The 14734-nt window shown below is 46.2% G+C and overlaps 1 protein-coding gene across 1 annotated transcript in view; it reads left to right on the forward strand.

Moving 5' to 3' along the window:
• The window catches only part of MAJIN (membrane anchored junction protein), a 35025-nt gene continuing 30238 nt past the window's right edge, over positions 9948–14734 (forward strand). Inside the window, exon 1 of the mRNA XM_005660723.3 lies at positions 9948–10025. The gene's annotated coding sequence lies outside the window, so the exon portion shown is untranslated. The remainder of the gene's footprint in view (positions 10026–14734) is intronic.

The following is a 14734-nucleotide window of genomic DNA, read 5'->3' on the forward strand; positions in this document are numbered from 1 at the left end:
CATCCCCCCTCCTTTTTTTTTCTTTTTAGGCCCACACCTGCAGTATGTGAAGTTTCCCAGGCTAGGGGAGCTACAGCTGCTGGCCACGGCCACAGTCATAGCAACGCAGGATCTGAGCTGCATCTTCAACTTATACCACAGCCCGCGGCAACACCAGATCCTTAACCCACTGAGCAAGGCCAGGGATAGAACCTGAAACCTCATAGTTACTAGTCAGATTCATTACCACTAAGCCATCACAGGAATGCCCTGTTCACTAATCTGTACAGACACAGCTTATGACAGGGCTGACCTTGCTAGGCTGGGTGCAGGCTGAATGCGGTGGTGTGTGGGGAGTGTCTGGGGGAGGGCCCATCACATGGTCACGTTGGTGTCTGTTCATTTCATTTATAGCCTCCCTGGATAAAAATGAGAGGTGAATGGATGAAAGTGGTTACGAGAAGGGGGGCTTGTTTGGCTCACAAGCATCAGGGACTCACCTGGATACTCAGCTTTGGCAGCTTAGAGGCAGAGCCAGGTGTCCAGGGGGAGAGACACCAGTGGGTTGTGGCCCAAAGTTAGAGCAACATCAAATTAGTGAGGATATGGAGCAACTGGAACTCACACTTTTTTTTTTTTTTTTTTTTTTTTTTGGTCTTTTTAGGGCTGCACCACAGTATCTGGAAGTTCCCAGGTTAGGGGTTGAACTGGAGCTGTAACTGCCGGCCTACAGCACAACCACAGCAACACCACATCCAAGTCTCATCTGCCACCTACACCATAGCTCATGGCAACGCCAGATCCTTAACCCACTGAGTGAGGCCAGGGGTTGAACCCCACGTCCTCATGGATGCTAGTCGGGTTCGTTAACACTGAGCCATGACGGGAACTCCTGGAACTAACACATTTTTGGTGAGAGTGTAAATTGAAAAAAGTCTATGCAGCAAAACATGCGTCTATCTGATGACACAGTAATTCTTCTTTTAGGTATTTACCCAAGAGAAATGAAAACATATGACCCCAGAAAGACTTGTAAAGAGTGTTCATAGCAGATTTAGTCACAATATCCAAAAACCAGATAAAGCCTAGGTGTCTATCAATTGGAAAGTGGATAAACTGTAGTATATTCCTACAGTAGAATATTACTCAGCAATTAAAAGGCACAAACTTAAGCCACAATATGGATAAATCTCAAAAATACTATGCTTATGGAAGAAGCTTTATCCCAAATAGTATACCCTATATGCTTTCATTTATGTGAAGTTCTAAAACAAACAAGTTATAATGGAAAAAATGAGAGCGTTCCCACGCTAGCGCAGTGGGTTAACGATCCAGCTTGTTTCTGTGGTGGTGCTGGTTCCGTCCCTAGCCCGGTGCAGTGGGTTAGGGATCCGGCATTGCCACAGCTGTGGCGTAGGTCGCAGATGTATTTTAGATCTGACCCCTGGCCCTGGAACTTCCATATGTCCTGGGTGCAGCTGAAAATGGAAAAAAAAAATTAGGACAGTGGTAACCTCCAGGGTAACGGTGGGAGTGGGAGCAGGGATTGACTGAAAGGGGGCATTAGAGAACTTTCTGGTATGCTGGAAATATTTCATATGTTGACAGGGTTTGGGGATACCCAGGTATATGCCTTCATCAAAACCCAGCAAAAGTACACTTATGATGCGGGCATTTTGTTTTACAAAAAAATTTATCTCGAAAAAACTTGCATCTCAATATTGATTTCTACTTAATGGCATGTGTACAAGGGAAAGTAAATGATGTCTGCCACTTCTGCGAAATGTCTCAAAAATAATGGATTGGTGGGAGTTCCCGTGGGGGCTCAGTGGTTCATGAACCCCACTGGTATCCACGAGGATGCGGGTTTGATCCCTGGCCTTGCTCAGTGGGTTAAGGATCTGGAGTTGCTGTGAGCTGTGGTGTAGGTCACAGACACGGCTCGGATCTGGCGTTGCTGTGGATGTGCTATAGGCCGGCAGGTGTAGCTCCAATTCGACCCCTAGCCTGGGACCCTCCATGGGCCATGGGTGCGGCCCTAGGATTCATGGGTGAACGAAAGGATGTTTAGATGGATGACATTTGAGGAAGCAAGTAAAATTAAACTGTAGGACAGAGTCTAGAAGGTGGGTGTACAACTTTTGTGTATATTTGAAGATTTTCATAATAAAATTATTTTTAATCAAGACAAAAGTCACTTCGGATTGGTACAAATGCAGAGCACGACCTCTGTCCTACATCCTGCCCCTCCTGGGCTGGGCCTGGGACCAGTGTCTAGTTCAAGTTCTCGGCATATTTGAACCTCCAGGGGCTCAGTATCCCAGCTGGGTCCAAACACAAACCCTTTCCAAGAAATACTCTTTTGAAGGGGTCTCTGCAGGGTCGTTCTCTCCCCTTTCTGGGGTTTTCTGCCTCTGTCCTTCGGCACCCACCACCACTGGCAGGAGTCGGCTCTCATTACCAAATGCACAGAGGCCTTCAAGGTCTAAGCTGAGCTCAGATATCTCTAGAAGCCTCCCTGAGCTCTACAGGCTCATACCCTGGTGGTCATTGGGTTCACAGCGACCCCACTGAAACACCCAACATGCAAAGTGACAACAGGCGAACCCAGTAACAGTCTCTGCCCTTAGGAGTCCCACCCCCAGGGCTGCCGCTCTGAACAAGGTCAGTTCTCACTGGGTCCCGCCAGCCCAATCTCTGGCCTCCAGCCTCCCAGAGCTGAGGGCTGTGGACCGTCGCCTGGCGGGTAATTGGCCTGGGAAACCCAAAGGGAGGAGGTAGGGACCCTGGGGAGGAGCCCCAGATGCTGCAGGAAGTGGAGCTGTTGATTAAGTGGCTCCTTCCCACCCTGGGAGAGGGAGACGGGGACCTGCAGAGGCCTGGGGAGCAGCAGCTCTTAAAGGAGACCAGACCCCATTCTGACCCACTCAGGGAGAGCTTCCGGGATGGGTTCCCCTGCTCCCAGCACCGTTCCTTCCTACACCCCAGGTTTCTTCACAGCCCATGCTCAGAACTTGTCCTGACTTCTGTGGCTGCCTGGTGGAACCACTCCATGAGAGGAAAGCCAGTTAAGGAACTTGTGTCACCAGGGTCCCTCTTTTCAGAGGGAAGAGCCCTAGGGAGTGCCCGGGAGAAAAGGACCAGGAGAGTGTGTACACTAGCCCCCAGCTCCAGCTCAAAGCAGATGGGACAAGAGCCAAGAGCAAGGAAATGCCCTGTAGAGCCAGGTGGTCTCTCAGATGGTTGTGATAAACCACAGCAATGACAGTCCCATGGTCCCTCGACAGTTTCCAGCCCAGGGCTTGGCGTGAGAAACACCTGAATTGTAACCACAGCCACATCAAAGCTTCTCTGAGTGTGGTCCCCAATGGCAGCATCAGCATCACCTGAGAACTTGCTTTGCATGTTTGACATGCAGATTCTCAGGCCTCTTTCCTCCGCAGATCTATGAATCAGAAATTTCTGGGGGCAGGTTCGGTAATCCACAAGCACTCTAGGCGATTCCAGTGAAGGCTCAAGTTTGAGAACCACTGGTATAATCCGACCGGCTCTGGAGCTGGGCTGCCCAGAAAAACTTCATTCGCATTCATCAAACATTTATTAGCACTGTCTATATGCGGGACCTATTGTCAAGCCTCGTAAGGCACCCAAAGTAGAGTAAATGATAGCTCCTACCGGCCAGGCAGACTGACTAGTAAGTGCAAGGCAGGGCAAGGATATGATTTTTTTGGTTAGGAGATCAGAAAGGGCTTCCCAGAGGAGGTGGCCTTTGAGGCTGGGCCTTTCTTTTTTCTTTTCTTTTCTTTTTTTTTTTTTTTTTTTTTTTGGCTTTTTAGGGCCGCATACACAGCATATGGAGCTATAGCTGCCAGCCTACAGCACAGCTACAGCAACTCAGGATCCAAGCCACGTCTGTGTATCTACACTACAGCTCATGGCAACACCAGATCCTTAACCCACTGAGCGAGGAGAGGGACCTTGAACCCGAAACCTCATGGTTCCTAGTCGGATTCATTTCCACCGTGCCACAACAGGAACTCTGAGCTGGGCCTTGAAGGATGAGTTAGAATCAATAACCAGAAAAAGAAGGCACCAGGGAGTTCTCGCTGTGGCGCAGCGGAAAAGAATTGGACTAGTATCCATGAGGATGCGGGTTCAACTCCGGGCCTCACTCCGTGGCTTGGGGATCTGGCATTGCCATGAGCTGCAGTGTAGGTCTCAGATGAGCCTCAGATTCCAAGTTGCTGTGGCTACAGCATAGGCTGGCAGCTGCAGCTCTGATTCGACCCCTAGCCTGGGAACTTCCATATGCAGCAGGTGCAGCCCTGAAAAGCAAAAGAAGAAGAGGAAGAAGAAGAAAGAAAGAAAAGGAAGAGACCAGAAATAGTCTTCTAAAACCAAAATATAACTTTTAAAGGCATCTTATTGCTTTGGGGATAAATTTAGTACCCAGGCACAAGGCAAAGCTATAATATGTTCTCTGCATAAAACCTGGAACAGAGAAGACAGTGCTTAGTAGCCAGGAGCCTCTTGCCACCTGCTTGCTGGCTTGACAGAGTTGGCATGAGTGCACTGAATGCAGTTGTCATCCGCTGAGCACTGCTGTTAAAATGTTCCAGTATATCAGGCCAAGTGTGAATCCATATGCATCTCTTGAGCACTGAAAGTTGGTTTCTGAGTGCGGGTAAATGTTTATTAATTCTCAGGAATCCTAAGGGCACATGAAAAGATGTTCAACATCATTAGTCATTATGGATGTGCAAATTAGATCTACAACTAGATACCACTAACATGTACCAAGAGCAGCAGAAAAAAAAAAAATAACTGAAAATACCAAGTGTTGATGAGAATGCAGAGCACCCGAAACTTTCATATGCTGCTGGTGGGGCTGCAAAACGGTACAGCCACTCTGGAAAACAGTTTGGTAGCTTCTCAAAAATTCACCATACACTCACCATATAACCCAGCAATCCCGATTCTAGGTATTTCCTTAAGAAACATGAAGACTTAAGTTCACACAACAACCAGTACATGAATGCCTAATTATTCAAAGTTGCCAATTTTTTTTTTTTCTTTTTTGGCAGTACCTACAGCATGTGGAAGTTCCTCTGCCAGGAATCAAATTAGTCACAGCAGTGACCCCCAACCACAGCAGGGACAATACTAAGTCTTTAACTGCTGGGCCATCAGGAAACTCCCCGAATGGCCCCAAATTGAAAACAACCCAAATGTTTATTACTAGGCAAATAAATAAACGGTGGTATATCCATGCGACAGAATACTACTCAGGATAAAAAGGCTTTAACTATTCACACATGCCACAGCATGGATAAATCTAAATGCATTTCACTAAGAGAAAGAACCCAATTCCAAAAGGTTATGCATTGCCCGGCTCCATTTATATGACATTCTGGAAAAGGCAGAACTTTAGGGATAGAGAACAGGTTGCTAGCAGTTGGGGCTGGGAGGAGGGTTTGACTACAAAGGGGCAACTTGAAGGACTTTTTTGGAGTGATGAAACTGTTCTCTGTCCTAATCTTTGAATCTATGCATGGGTTAACAATCATAGACTTATACACCAAAACACGGTGAATTGTGTTACATGTAAATTTTAAAAGTTTTTAAAACCAGTTTAAAGAGAAAAGAACCCCATGGACAAGGCAGTCCTCAGGCCCTGAAGTGATTGCCCCTCCCACCCCCAGCAGTGACTCATCTCTGGCGGCCAGAATCTGTTTCACTTCCAACTCCTTATGCCGAATTAATCAGCACATACGACCCTCCTAGATGGCTCACAAAACCAAGCTAAAATCCTCCTGTCTGGTTTGCCCTGATATCATCTCTATAATGACAGTTGACTTTGGCTTGTTCATCAGGGTATCCCCAAGGGCCTAGAATGGTGCTCATATAGAACAATTACTCAAGAAATATTTGTTGATTGAGTAAATATGTGTTCTCCCTTTATCTCACTGGCTCCAAATGCTAAGACCGCACCCGCAGCGTATGGAGGTTCCCAGGCTAGGTGTGCAATCAGAGCTGAACCTGCTGGCCTATGCCACAGCCACAGCAATGTGGGATCTGAGCTACATCGCAACCCACACCATAACCCACAGCAATGCCGGATCCTCAACCCACTGAGCAAGTCCAGGGATCGATCCCAAGCCCTCATGGATACTCGGGGGGTTCATTAACCACTGAACCATGATGGGAACTCCTGGCTCCAAATTCTTAAATCCACTTTCTTTTTAAAAATATTGTTTTATTGTAGCTGATTTACAATGGTCTGTCAATTTCTGTCGTGACCCAGTCATACATATATATGTGTGTGTGTATATATATATATATGTATATATATATACACATTCATTTTCTCATATTATCTTCCATCATGTTCTCTCAAAAGTGACTGGATATAGCTTCCTGTGCTATGCTTCATTGCTTATCCATTCTAAAAGTAATCATTTGCATCTACTAACCCCAAACTCCCAGTCCATCCCAGTCCATCCCCTTCCCCCTTGATATCACAAGTCTGTTCTCTATGTCTGTGAGTTTGTTTTTATTCTTTTTTTTTTTTTTTGTCTTTTCTAGGGTTGCACCCGCAGCATATGGAGGTTCCCAGGCTAGGGGTCTAATCGGAGCTGTAGCCCCTGGCCTACACCACAGCCACAGCAACGCGGGATCCAAGCCACATCTGCAACCTACACCACAGCTCACAGCAACGCTGGATCCTTAATCCACTGAGCGAGGCCAGAGATCAAACCTGAAACCTCATGGTTCCTAATTGGATTAGTTAACCACTGAGCCACAATGGGAACTTCCTGTTTTTATTCTGTAGATAGGTTCATCTGTGCCACATTTTAGATTCCACATATAAGTGATATTACATATATTTATCTTTCTCTTTCTGACTTATTTAACTTATATGAGAATATCTAGTTGCATCCATGTTGCCGCAAATGGCATTATTTTGTTCTTTCTACAGCTGAATAGTATTCCATTGTGTATATGTACCACATCTTCTTAATCCATTCATCTGTCAATGGACATTTAAGTTGTTTCCATGTCTTGGCTATTGTGAATAGTGCTGCAGTGAACATAGGGTGCATGTATCTTTTTGAATGAAAGTTTTGTCTGGATATATGCCCAGGAGTGGGATTGCTGGATTATATGGTAGTTCTATATTTAGTTTTCTGAAGAATCTCCATATTGTTTTCCATATTGGTTGTAGCAATTTACATTCCCATCAACAGGGTAGGAGGGTTCCCTTTTATCTGCACACTCTCCAGGATTTGCTATTCGTAGACTTATTAATGACAGCCATTCTGACCATTAGGAGGTGGTACCTAGTTGTAGTTTTGATTAGGATTTCTCTAATAATTAGCAATATTGAGCATTTTTTCATGTGCCTGTTGGCCACCCATATATCTTCTTCGGAGAGTGTCTATTTAGGTCTTCTGCCTATTTTTTCCATCGGGTTGTTTGGTTTTGTTTTTTCTGTTGAGTTGTATGAGTTGTTTGTATGTTTTGGAACTTAAGCCCTTGTTGGTTGCATCATTTGCAACTATTTTCTCCCATTCTGTAGGTTGTCTTTTCGATTGTTTTTTAATGGTTTCCTTTGGGGTGCAAAAGCTTGTAAGTTTGTTTAGGTCCCATTGGTTTATTTTTGTTTTTATTTCTATTGCCTTGGGATGAATCCATTCTCAACTTGAACACCCACTTTAGCCCCCCTTCTCTAATAAAGTCACTTGCTGTAACTCCTTTAGTAGAATTTTGGCACTTAACATTCCTGCTCATGTGTTGGCTCTGGCCCAAGGGTCTCCTGTTGTCTCAGGTGAGAATTCCTCCCTCTAGCTATGTACCCCTATGGCCTCTTAGCCAGGGCCAGTGGAAGCAACGCCGGCCTCATCACAAGGGCTGGTACCCAACATGAGGCTTGGTGCTCTCTTCAGCAGGCAGGAAAAGCCAGTGGGCCACATGGGTTGAGAAGCCACCAAATGTTGCTCCCATGCCTCAATGGCAGTGTGTGTTTTTGTGTCTGCTGGGAAGCACTTTAGTTCAATATCACTCACGCAAAGAGTTTGTGTGTTCCTTCTGTTTCACTTGACACTCCATAGGTATAGATGACAGGTGGAGGGATGTTCAGTCCTTTGCAGCCGCAATAAAGCCCCGGGGTGGGAATTCTCTGGGTTTCTGCCTCTTTTCCTCCAACCTGGTTGAAGTTGAGGGCTTTTTGGGTCCAAACAGTGGTTATTTCCTCTGTCCTCTACACGAGGTGTCCTCCTCCATCGGAAATCTTCACACACATCAAACAGTTGACCATGTAAGACCCATGTTGACCTTCATTACCACATTCTCAGGTACAAATAATATTCAGGTAGGTAGATAACAAGTAAATAGCATAGGTACAGAAGAGTTTTCTCCAGCCACTCCAGAAGCCTGATTTCCTTTACCCTGCATGGATCCCACCTCCTCCCAAAAACAAGGGTCTTTCTCTTGGTTCCCAAGGGATGTGCACCCAACAGTGGCCAGAAGGCTGCCCTGCCCTGGGACTCAAGTCCTATCAACTTACAAACTTTTACTCTATGCCAATCAAGGTCAGAGCCACAAATGAGTGCCTCAAGAGCTGTGCCTGCCCACAAATGTGTTGGTTTCAGCCCACACAGTGTATTCAAGTTTTTCATCTAGTAGCTCACATTTTTTAATTGGGAGATTTCTCAAGAAAATCAGATCCAGCATTACCAGGCCACACTCTCCATGGGCCTCCATAAGGTGGGAGACTGGATAGCAGATGCCCTTTTTAGATGGGACAGGCACCCTCCTGAGATCCAGTTTCCTCTGTCTCCCAACCTACCATCTTTCCTCTCATTTCCTGCCTCGCTTTCTCAGGCCTTTGTGTGTAGTAGCAGATAGCAGGTGTTTGGTTGCCCTGAGTATGAAAGGACAGAAAAGACTCAGCCATCAAGCACATGGAGTAGGGCTTTGAAATGGGGCAGGTTTACAGTAGGGGAGGCAGTCTATGCAGAGGGAACAGCAGGAACAGCAAAGATGGACACAGGAGAAAGAAAACTGCAGGGATAAGAGTTGTGGCCAAGAGGTAATCTCCCAAGTGGAAAGGCCCATTATCAGGCACTCAGGACACCGCGCCCACTCAGTCCTACCCAGTAGGTGTGGGACTGAATGGCTTAATAATTCACAACGCGGTCAGAATTTGATCAGTTGGAAGTGGGTGGGAAGGTGCTGGGCTTTGGAATCACAGAAGAACGATGGTGGAGTCCTTGTGCTTCCACAAGTCGCTCTTATTTCCAGGCCTCTTTTGTTTGTTTTGTTTTTTGTCTTTGTTTTTTTTTTTTTTTTCTATTTCTTTGGGCCGCTCCGGCGGCATATGGAGGTTCCCAGGCTAGGGGTCGAATCGGAGCTGTAGCCACTGGCCTATGCCAGAGCCACAGCAACGCAGGATCCGAGCCGCGTCTGCAACCTACAACACAGCTCACGGCAACGTCGGATCCTTAACCCACTGAGCAAGGGCAGGGACCGAACCCGCAACCTCATGGTTCTTAGTCGGATTCGTTAACCACTGAGCCACGACGGGAACTCCCCAGGCCTCTTTTGAACTGGGATATTAATAACTGCTTTACAGCACCGAGGTGAGGATTAAAGGAGAAAGTGTACGAAAGCACCTGCCCAGCGCACCACACAGAGTAGGGACCCTGAGGTCCTCTGTAACATACCTGCCAGGTGCGTAGTAGGTGCGAAGTGACCAATGGGCTCAGGAACCCAGGAAATCGGCCACATGGCCGCGCGACTGCAGGTCGGTGGATGGGGCTGCACGCGGCTCTGGGTCCAGCCTCGCACGACCCCGCCGCCCCCACGCCGGTGTCAGCGTCAGTGGCGCGCACGCGCAGGCTGCGGCCAGGCCTCGGAGCACGCGCCCACCTGAGGCCCCGGGAGCGCAGCTGCGCGTGCGCGGAAGGTCTGTCCCGCGCGTGGCACGAGCGGAGGCGCGGGCGAGAGGCCGAGCGAGTCCGCCAACCAGGCTTCGTGAGAGAGAGGTCGGCGCCCGCCCTTTTTCAGAGAGCGGTTCTTAGTGGGTACCCTGGCCGCGGCCACGTTGATGAGGGGCAAAGAACCCTTGGTGTGGGAGAAAGAGTCGAGCCGGGCCGAGCCTGGCAGGCCCTTGGGTCTGAGGGAACGGCCCGCGGCGGCCTGGTGCTCCAGGGAGGTTTGCGCTTTTCTCAGACGGAGATTGCGGGCCGGGCCCCCGAGGCAGCCTTTGCAGCCCGGGGCCCCTTTGGACGCCAGGGCGCGCGAGGCCCAGGTCGCAGGCTTCGGGGATGCGAGGGGGAGCCCGGCGGGCAGGGAGGGAAGCGGGGCGCGTGCTCAGCCACGTCCAGATCCCCTTCCACGGGCGAGTGAGCAGCGCCGAGGCCAAGATCCCGTCCCGGGACGCCAGGGGCTGTGGCTGCCGTCACACCACACCCCGCACGGAATCTGCCGCTGGCGGACGTCCAGTCGGCTAAGGCCCGCAGCTCCCCTGACCTCATCCTCTCTTTTAAAACAAAGCAAAACAAAAAGACTTTTCCGGGTAACAGAAGTGTTCCTTCTGGTCTGTAACCACCCGCTAACTCAGGCTTGGCCGTTGCCGTGAAAACAAGACTCTTTCCATTGAAACATGTCTTGTCACATTATGTCTTCAGGATTTGAATGAGGTTTTGGCTTTCAGAGGCTTGACTGAGCCTAGGGAGTAAGTATTTGAGTCATGGCACTCAAGTCAGTGCCATTTCTCTGTTCAGCCTCTCAGGTCCTTGAATCCTGGCATCTGGGAAGGGTATGTCTTTGACTTTTCTGAACTTTAGTCCCTTCACGGACAGATCGGCAAGCAGTAAACCTACCGCAATGTCTACCTTCTAGGTAGATTCTGTCTCTCTTTGACTATCTCGTGGGCACCTTAAAATTGAGCATGTCCAAAAATGGACTCAGCATCTTCCCCTCCAAAACTTACTTTCCGAGGCTCCTTTTTTTTGGGGGGGGGGGGGAATGGCACTTTTATTTTGTCAGTTTTTTTGTTCAAGCAACTCACAGTCATCCTTGTCTGTCCTCCCTCAGCCCATCAGGTCACCACATCATGACTAGACATATTGCTAGGCATCTTCCCAACCAGCACTTCTATCTACACCTTCATTGCTGTAGAACAGGCTATTTTCAGCTTCTGGTTGGAACCATGGGAGTCTCCTAGCGGATCCTCTCTTACCTGTTCTTGTTCTGGGTTATTTCCCACATTACAACCAGAGGGATGGTTTTGGTTTTTTTGGTTTGTTTGTTTTAAACTCACAGCCATGTGGTCATGTCATCTCTTTATTATGCCCTTCAGTAGCTTCCTACTGCTCTTAGAGAAGACTCTACTATCCATAACCTGGCCTATAAGCAAGTCCCTCATCCCTTCTCTATCTATACTTTCTCCCTGGATAATCTCATTCATTCCAGTAGCTTCAAATACCATCTAACACTGATGACTCAAATTTATATTTTTGTTCTGATTTCCATCCCTTGCATACTAGGAGACTGCCCCCTTAACATACCCACTGGGAAATCTAATAGGCCTCTCACACTTAACCAAAAGAAAAGAGGAAGATAAAGGCAGGAGTTCCTGCCATTGGCACAGTGGATTAAGAATCTGACTGCAGGAGTTCCTGTTGTGGCTCAGTGGTTAATGAATCCGACTAGGAACCATGAGGTTTCAGGTTCGATCCCTGGCCTTGCTCAGTGGGTTAAGGATCTGGTGTTGCCGTGAGCTTGGTGTAGGTTGCAGACGCAGCTCAGATCCCTCTTTGCTGTGGCGTAGGCCAGCAGCTACAGCTCTGATTAGACCCCTAGCCTGGGAACCTCCATATGCCGCAGGAGCGGCGGTAGAAAAGACAAAAAAAAAAAAAAGAAGAAGAAGAAGAAGAATCTGACTGCAGTCGCTTGGGTTGCTGCAGAGGTGTGGGTTTGATCCCTGGCTCAGTGCAGTGGGTTAAAGGATCCATTGTTGCCACAGCTGCAGCACAGGTCACAGGTGTGACTCAGATTCAGTTCCTGGCTTAGGAACTTCCATGTGCCATGGGTGTGGCCATAACATAAAATAAGAGAAAGGCAAATCTCTTTCTCTAGAATCCTTTCCCATCTCAGTAAAGGGTATCTACCATTACCTACCTAATAGCAGAGGCCAAAATCAAGAGCCATCCTTGATTCCCACATCTAGACCATCAGTGTAAGATATACCCCAAATCACTACCTACCAAGACCCCAAATCGGAAGCATTTTTCTCCTGGACTACTACAATTCTTTAAACTAGTCTCCCTGTTTCTACTCTTGTACTATTACAGGTCATCTTCCTTTTGTCAGCCAGAGTGCTACTTCTAAAGCATAAATTAAATCATTTCACTTCTTTTTATAAAACCCTTAGCATAAAATCAAATATCTTTTTTTTTTTTTTTTTTTTTTTTTTTTTTGCTTTTTGGAGCTGCACCCTCAGCCTATGGAGGTTCCCAGGCTAGGGGTCAAGTCAGAGCTATAACCACCAGTCTACACCACAGCCACAGCAATGCCAGATCTGAGCCGCGTCTGCAACCTACACCACAGCTCATGGCAATGCTGGATCCTTAACCCACTGAGCGAGGCCAGGGATGGAACCCGAAATCTCATGGTTTCTAGTCGGATTCATTTCCACTGTGCCATGACGGCAACTACATTTTTTGCTCTTTTTTTTTTTTTTTTTTTAATCTTAATTCTTTACAGAGTCCTATAGGCCTTACATGATGTGGCTCCTGCTTGTCTCTCTGACTTCATTTCCCTCTGCTTTCTCCTCATTCTCTGTGCTCCAGTCATAATGACTTTTCTGTCCTTTGAACCACCAGTCACAGGGAATCTGTGCTTGCTGTTTTTTCCTGTTTGGAATGCTTTCCCCCTCAACTTGGTTGTTTCACTTTCCATTAAGGATGTAATTCAGTTGTGATATCTTTCAAAAGGCTTTCTCTGGCCACACTAGCTAAAGCAGCCTCCCAGTCACTCTCTCCTATAAACTTGTGTTTTATTTTCTTCATAGTATTTATAGTACTTCAAATTACATTTATTTATTTATATTTTTATTATTGCTTTCCAAGCCTCCTAATATATAATTTCTTAAAGTCACGGAATCATATCTTTCTTGTTACTCACTCAGAGCAATGCCTGATACATAGTAGGCTCTCAAATGTGTGCTAACTCACTGGTTATCTTCGTAGTCTTAGTTCATAGCACTGGCCTTCTTGCCAGCTGTGTTCCAGAAGTACTATATGTCTCTTGAAAGTACCATGCTCTCCCTCAATGGAGGACTCAGACCCCACACCCACTCTCCATTTATGTCTCCCCAATTTATACTCAACCTTCAGATATGAGTCAATTACTTAGAGTGGACTTCCCTGACTTCCATTCAGGTTAAGATTTTCTGTCATGTTCCCATGTTATACTACCTCTTTTTGTAGCAGTCATCACACTTAAAATTATTTGTAAGCTCTTTGCAGGCAGGGACCAAATTCTTATTCTTCCCCATTTTATCTCCAGCCCTTAAATTTCGGTAACATAGTAGGCATGCATATATTTGTGAATTGAATGAAGGATATTGAGTGAACACAAGATCCAGAGGACTAAATCAGGTGAAAATTAGGAGAGCAGTTAGCATGGAGTGTAAATTAGCAGAATCTGCCTTGTCTACTTCAATAGATGTTTTTGAATCTTGTGAGAGAGGGATAGGAAAGTTATTATATAAACTGAAATGCCTTTATAAATATGTTTTTTTCATCAGATCCCTATGGTCTGATGTCTTTCAAAGTACAGAGCTTCCTGTTTCTTAGCAATAATGCCTGATTCTGTTATTTTAGAGCTATGCTTAGGTGGTAAGAGGTAAAAAATTGAGGCTAATATTGAGTCTAGGATAATTCATAAAGTAATTATATTCATGATACCCTTCATTCAGCTGGACTGTCTTGCTTTAACAATACATCTGAGTTTTAATCTTGCTCTTGATATATGACCTTGGTCAGATTAGATGATCTCCTCAAGTTTATCTTTTTGTAAACTTAATGAATGCAATTCTTATCTTCCCAGTATCTCACCAGAATTAGATTAAAGTCAGTAAAATATTTCAGATTTTCTGTGTGAAATTTTCTCTCTTTATATAAAAAGTAATTTAGTTTTTTATTAACTTAATTTTTTCAGAATCTCTCATTGTTTCATGCCAAGAACAAAGCTGTATATTTTAATTTTTTTTTTTTTTTGGTCTTTTATCTTTTTAGGGCTGCACCGGCGGCATGTGGATGTTCCCAGGCTAGGGGTCTAGTCAGAGATACCGCTGCCAGCCTACACCACAGCTCACAGCAACGCCGGATCCTTAACCCACTAAGCAAGACCAGGGATCGAATCTGCGCTTCATGGTTCCTGGTAGGACTCGTTTCTGCTGTGCCACGGCGGGAACTCCACAAAGCTATATATTTTAGAAACTTTCTTTTCACATTTTCCTATATCTGTCTTCTGTCACTAAGACAGAAGGACTCAGAGTACATATGGACTCAGAGTTTATAGCTCAAAATTATAAAATAGAATGGTATAAAAGAATTGTTCCTTTATTTCTAGCTAAGGATCTTCTCTCAACAGTTTGCCCTTCTGAAACTACTCATGCTTTTTCATCATTTTAAATCTTCTTCCTTATAGGTAGTGCTTCAGGGAAATTCACCCAGTGATGTAA

Source organism: Sus scrofa, chromosome 2, assembly GCF_000003025.6.
Source record: "Sus scrofa isolate TJ Tabasco breed Duroc chromosome 2, Sscrofa11.1, whole genome shotgun sequence".
Classification (NCBI taxonomy): Eukaryota; Metazoa; Chordata; class Mammalia; order Artiodactyla; family Suidae; genus Sus; species Sus scrofa.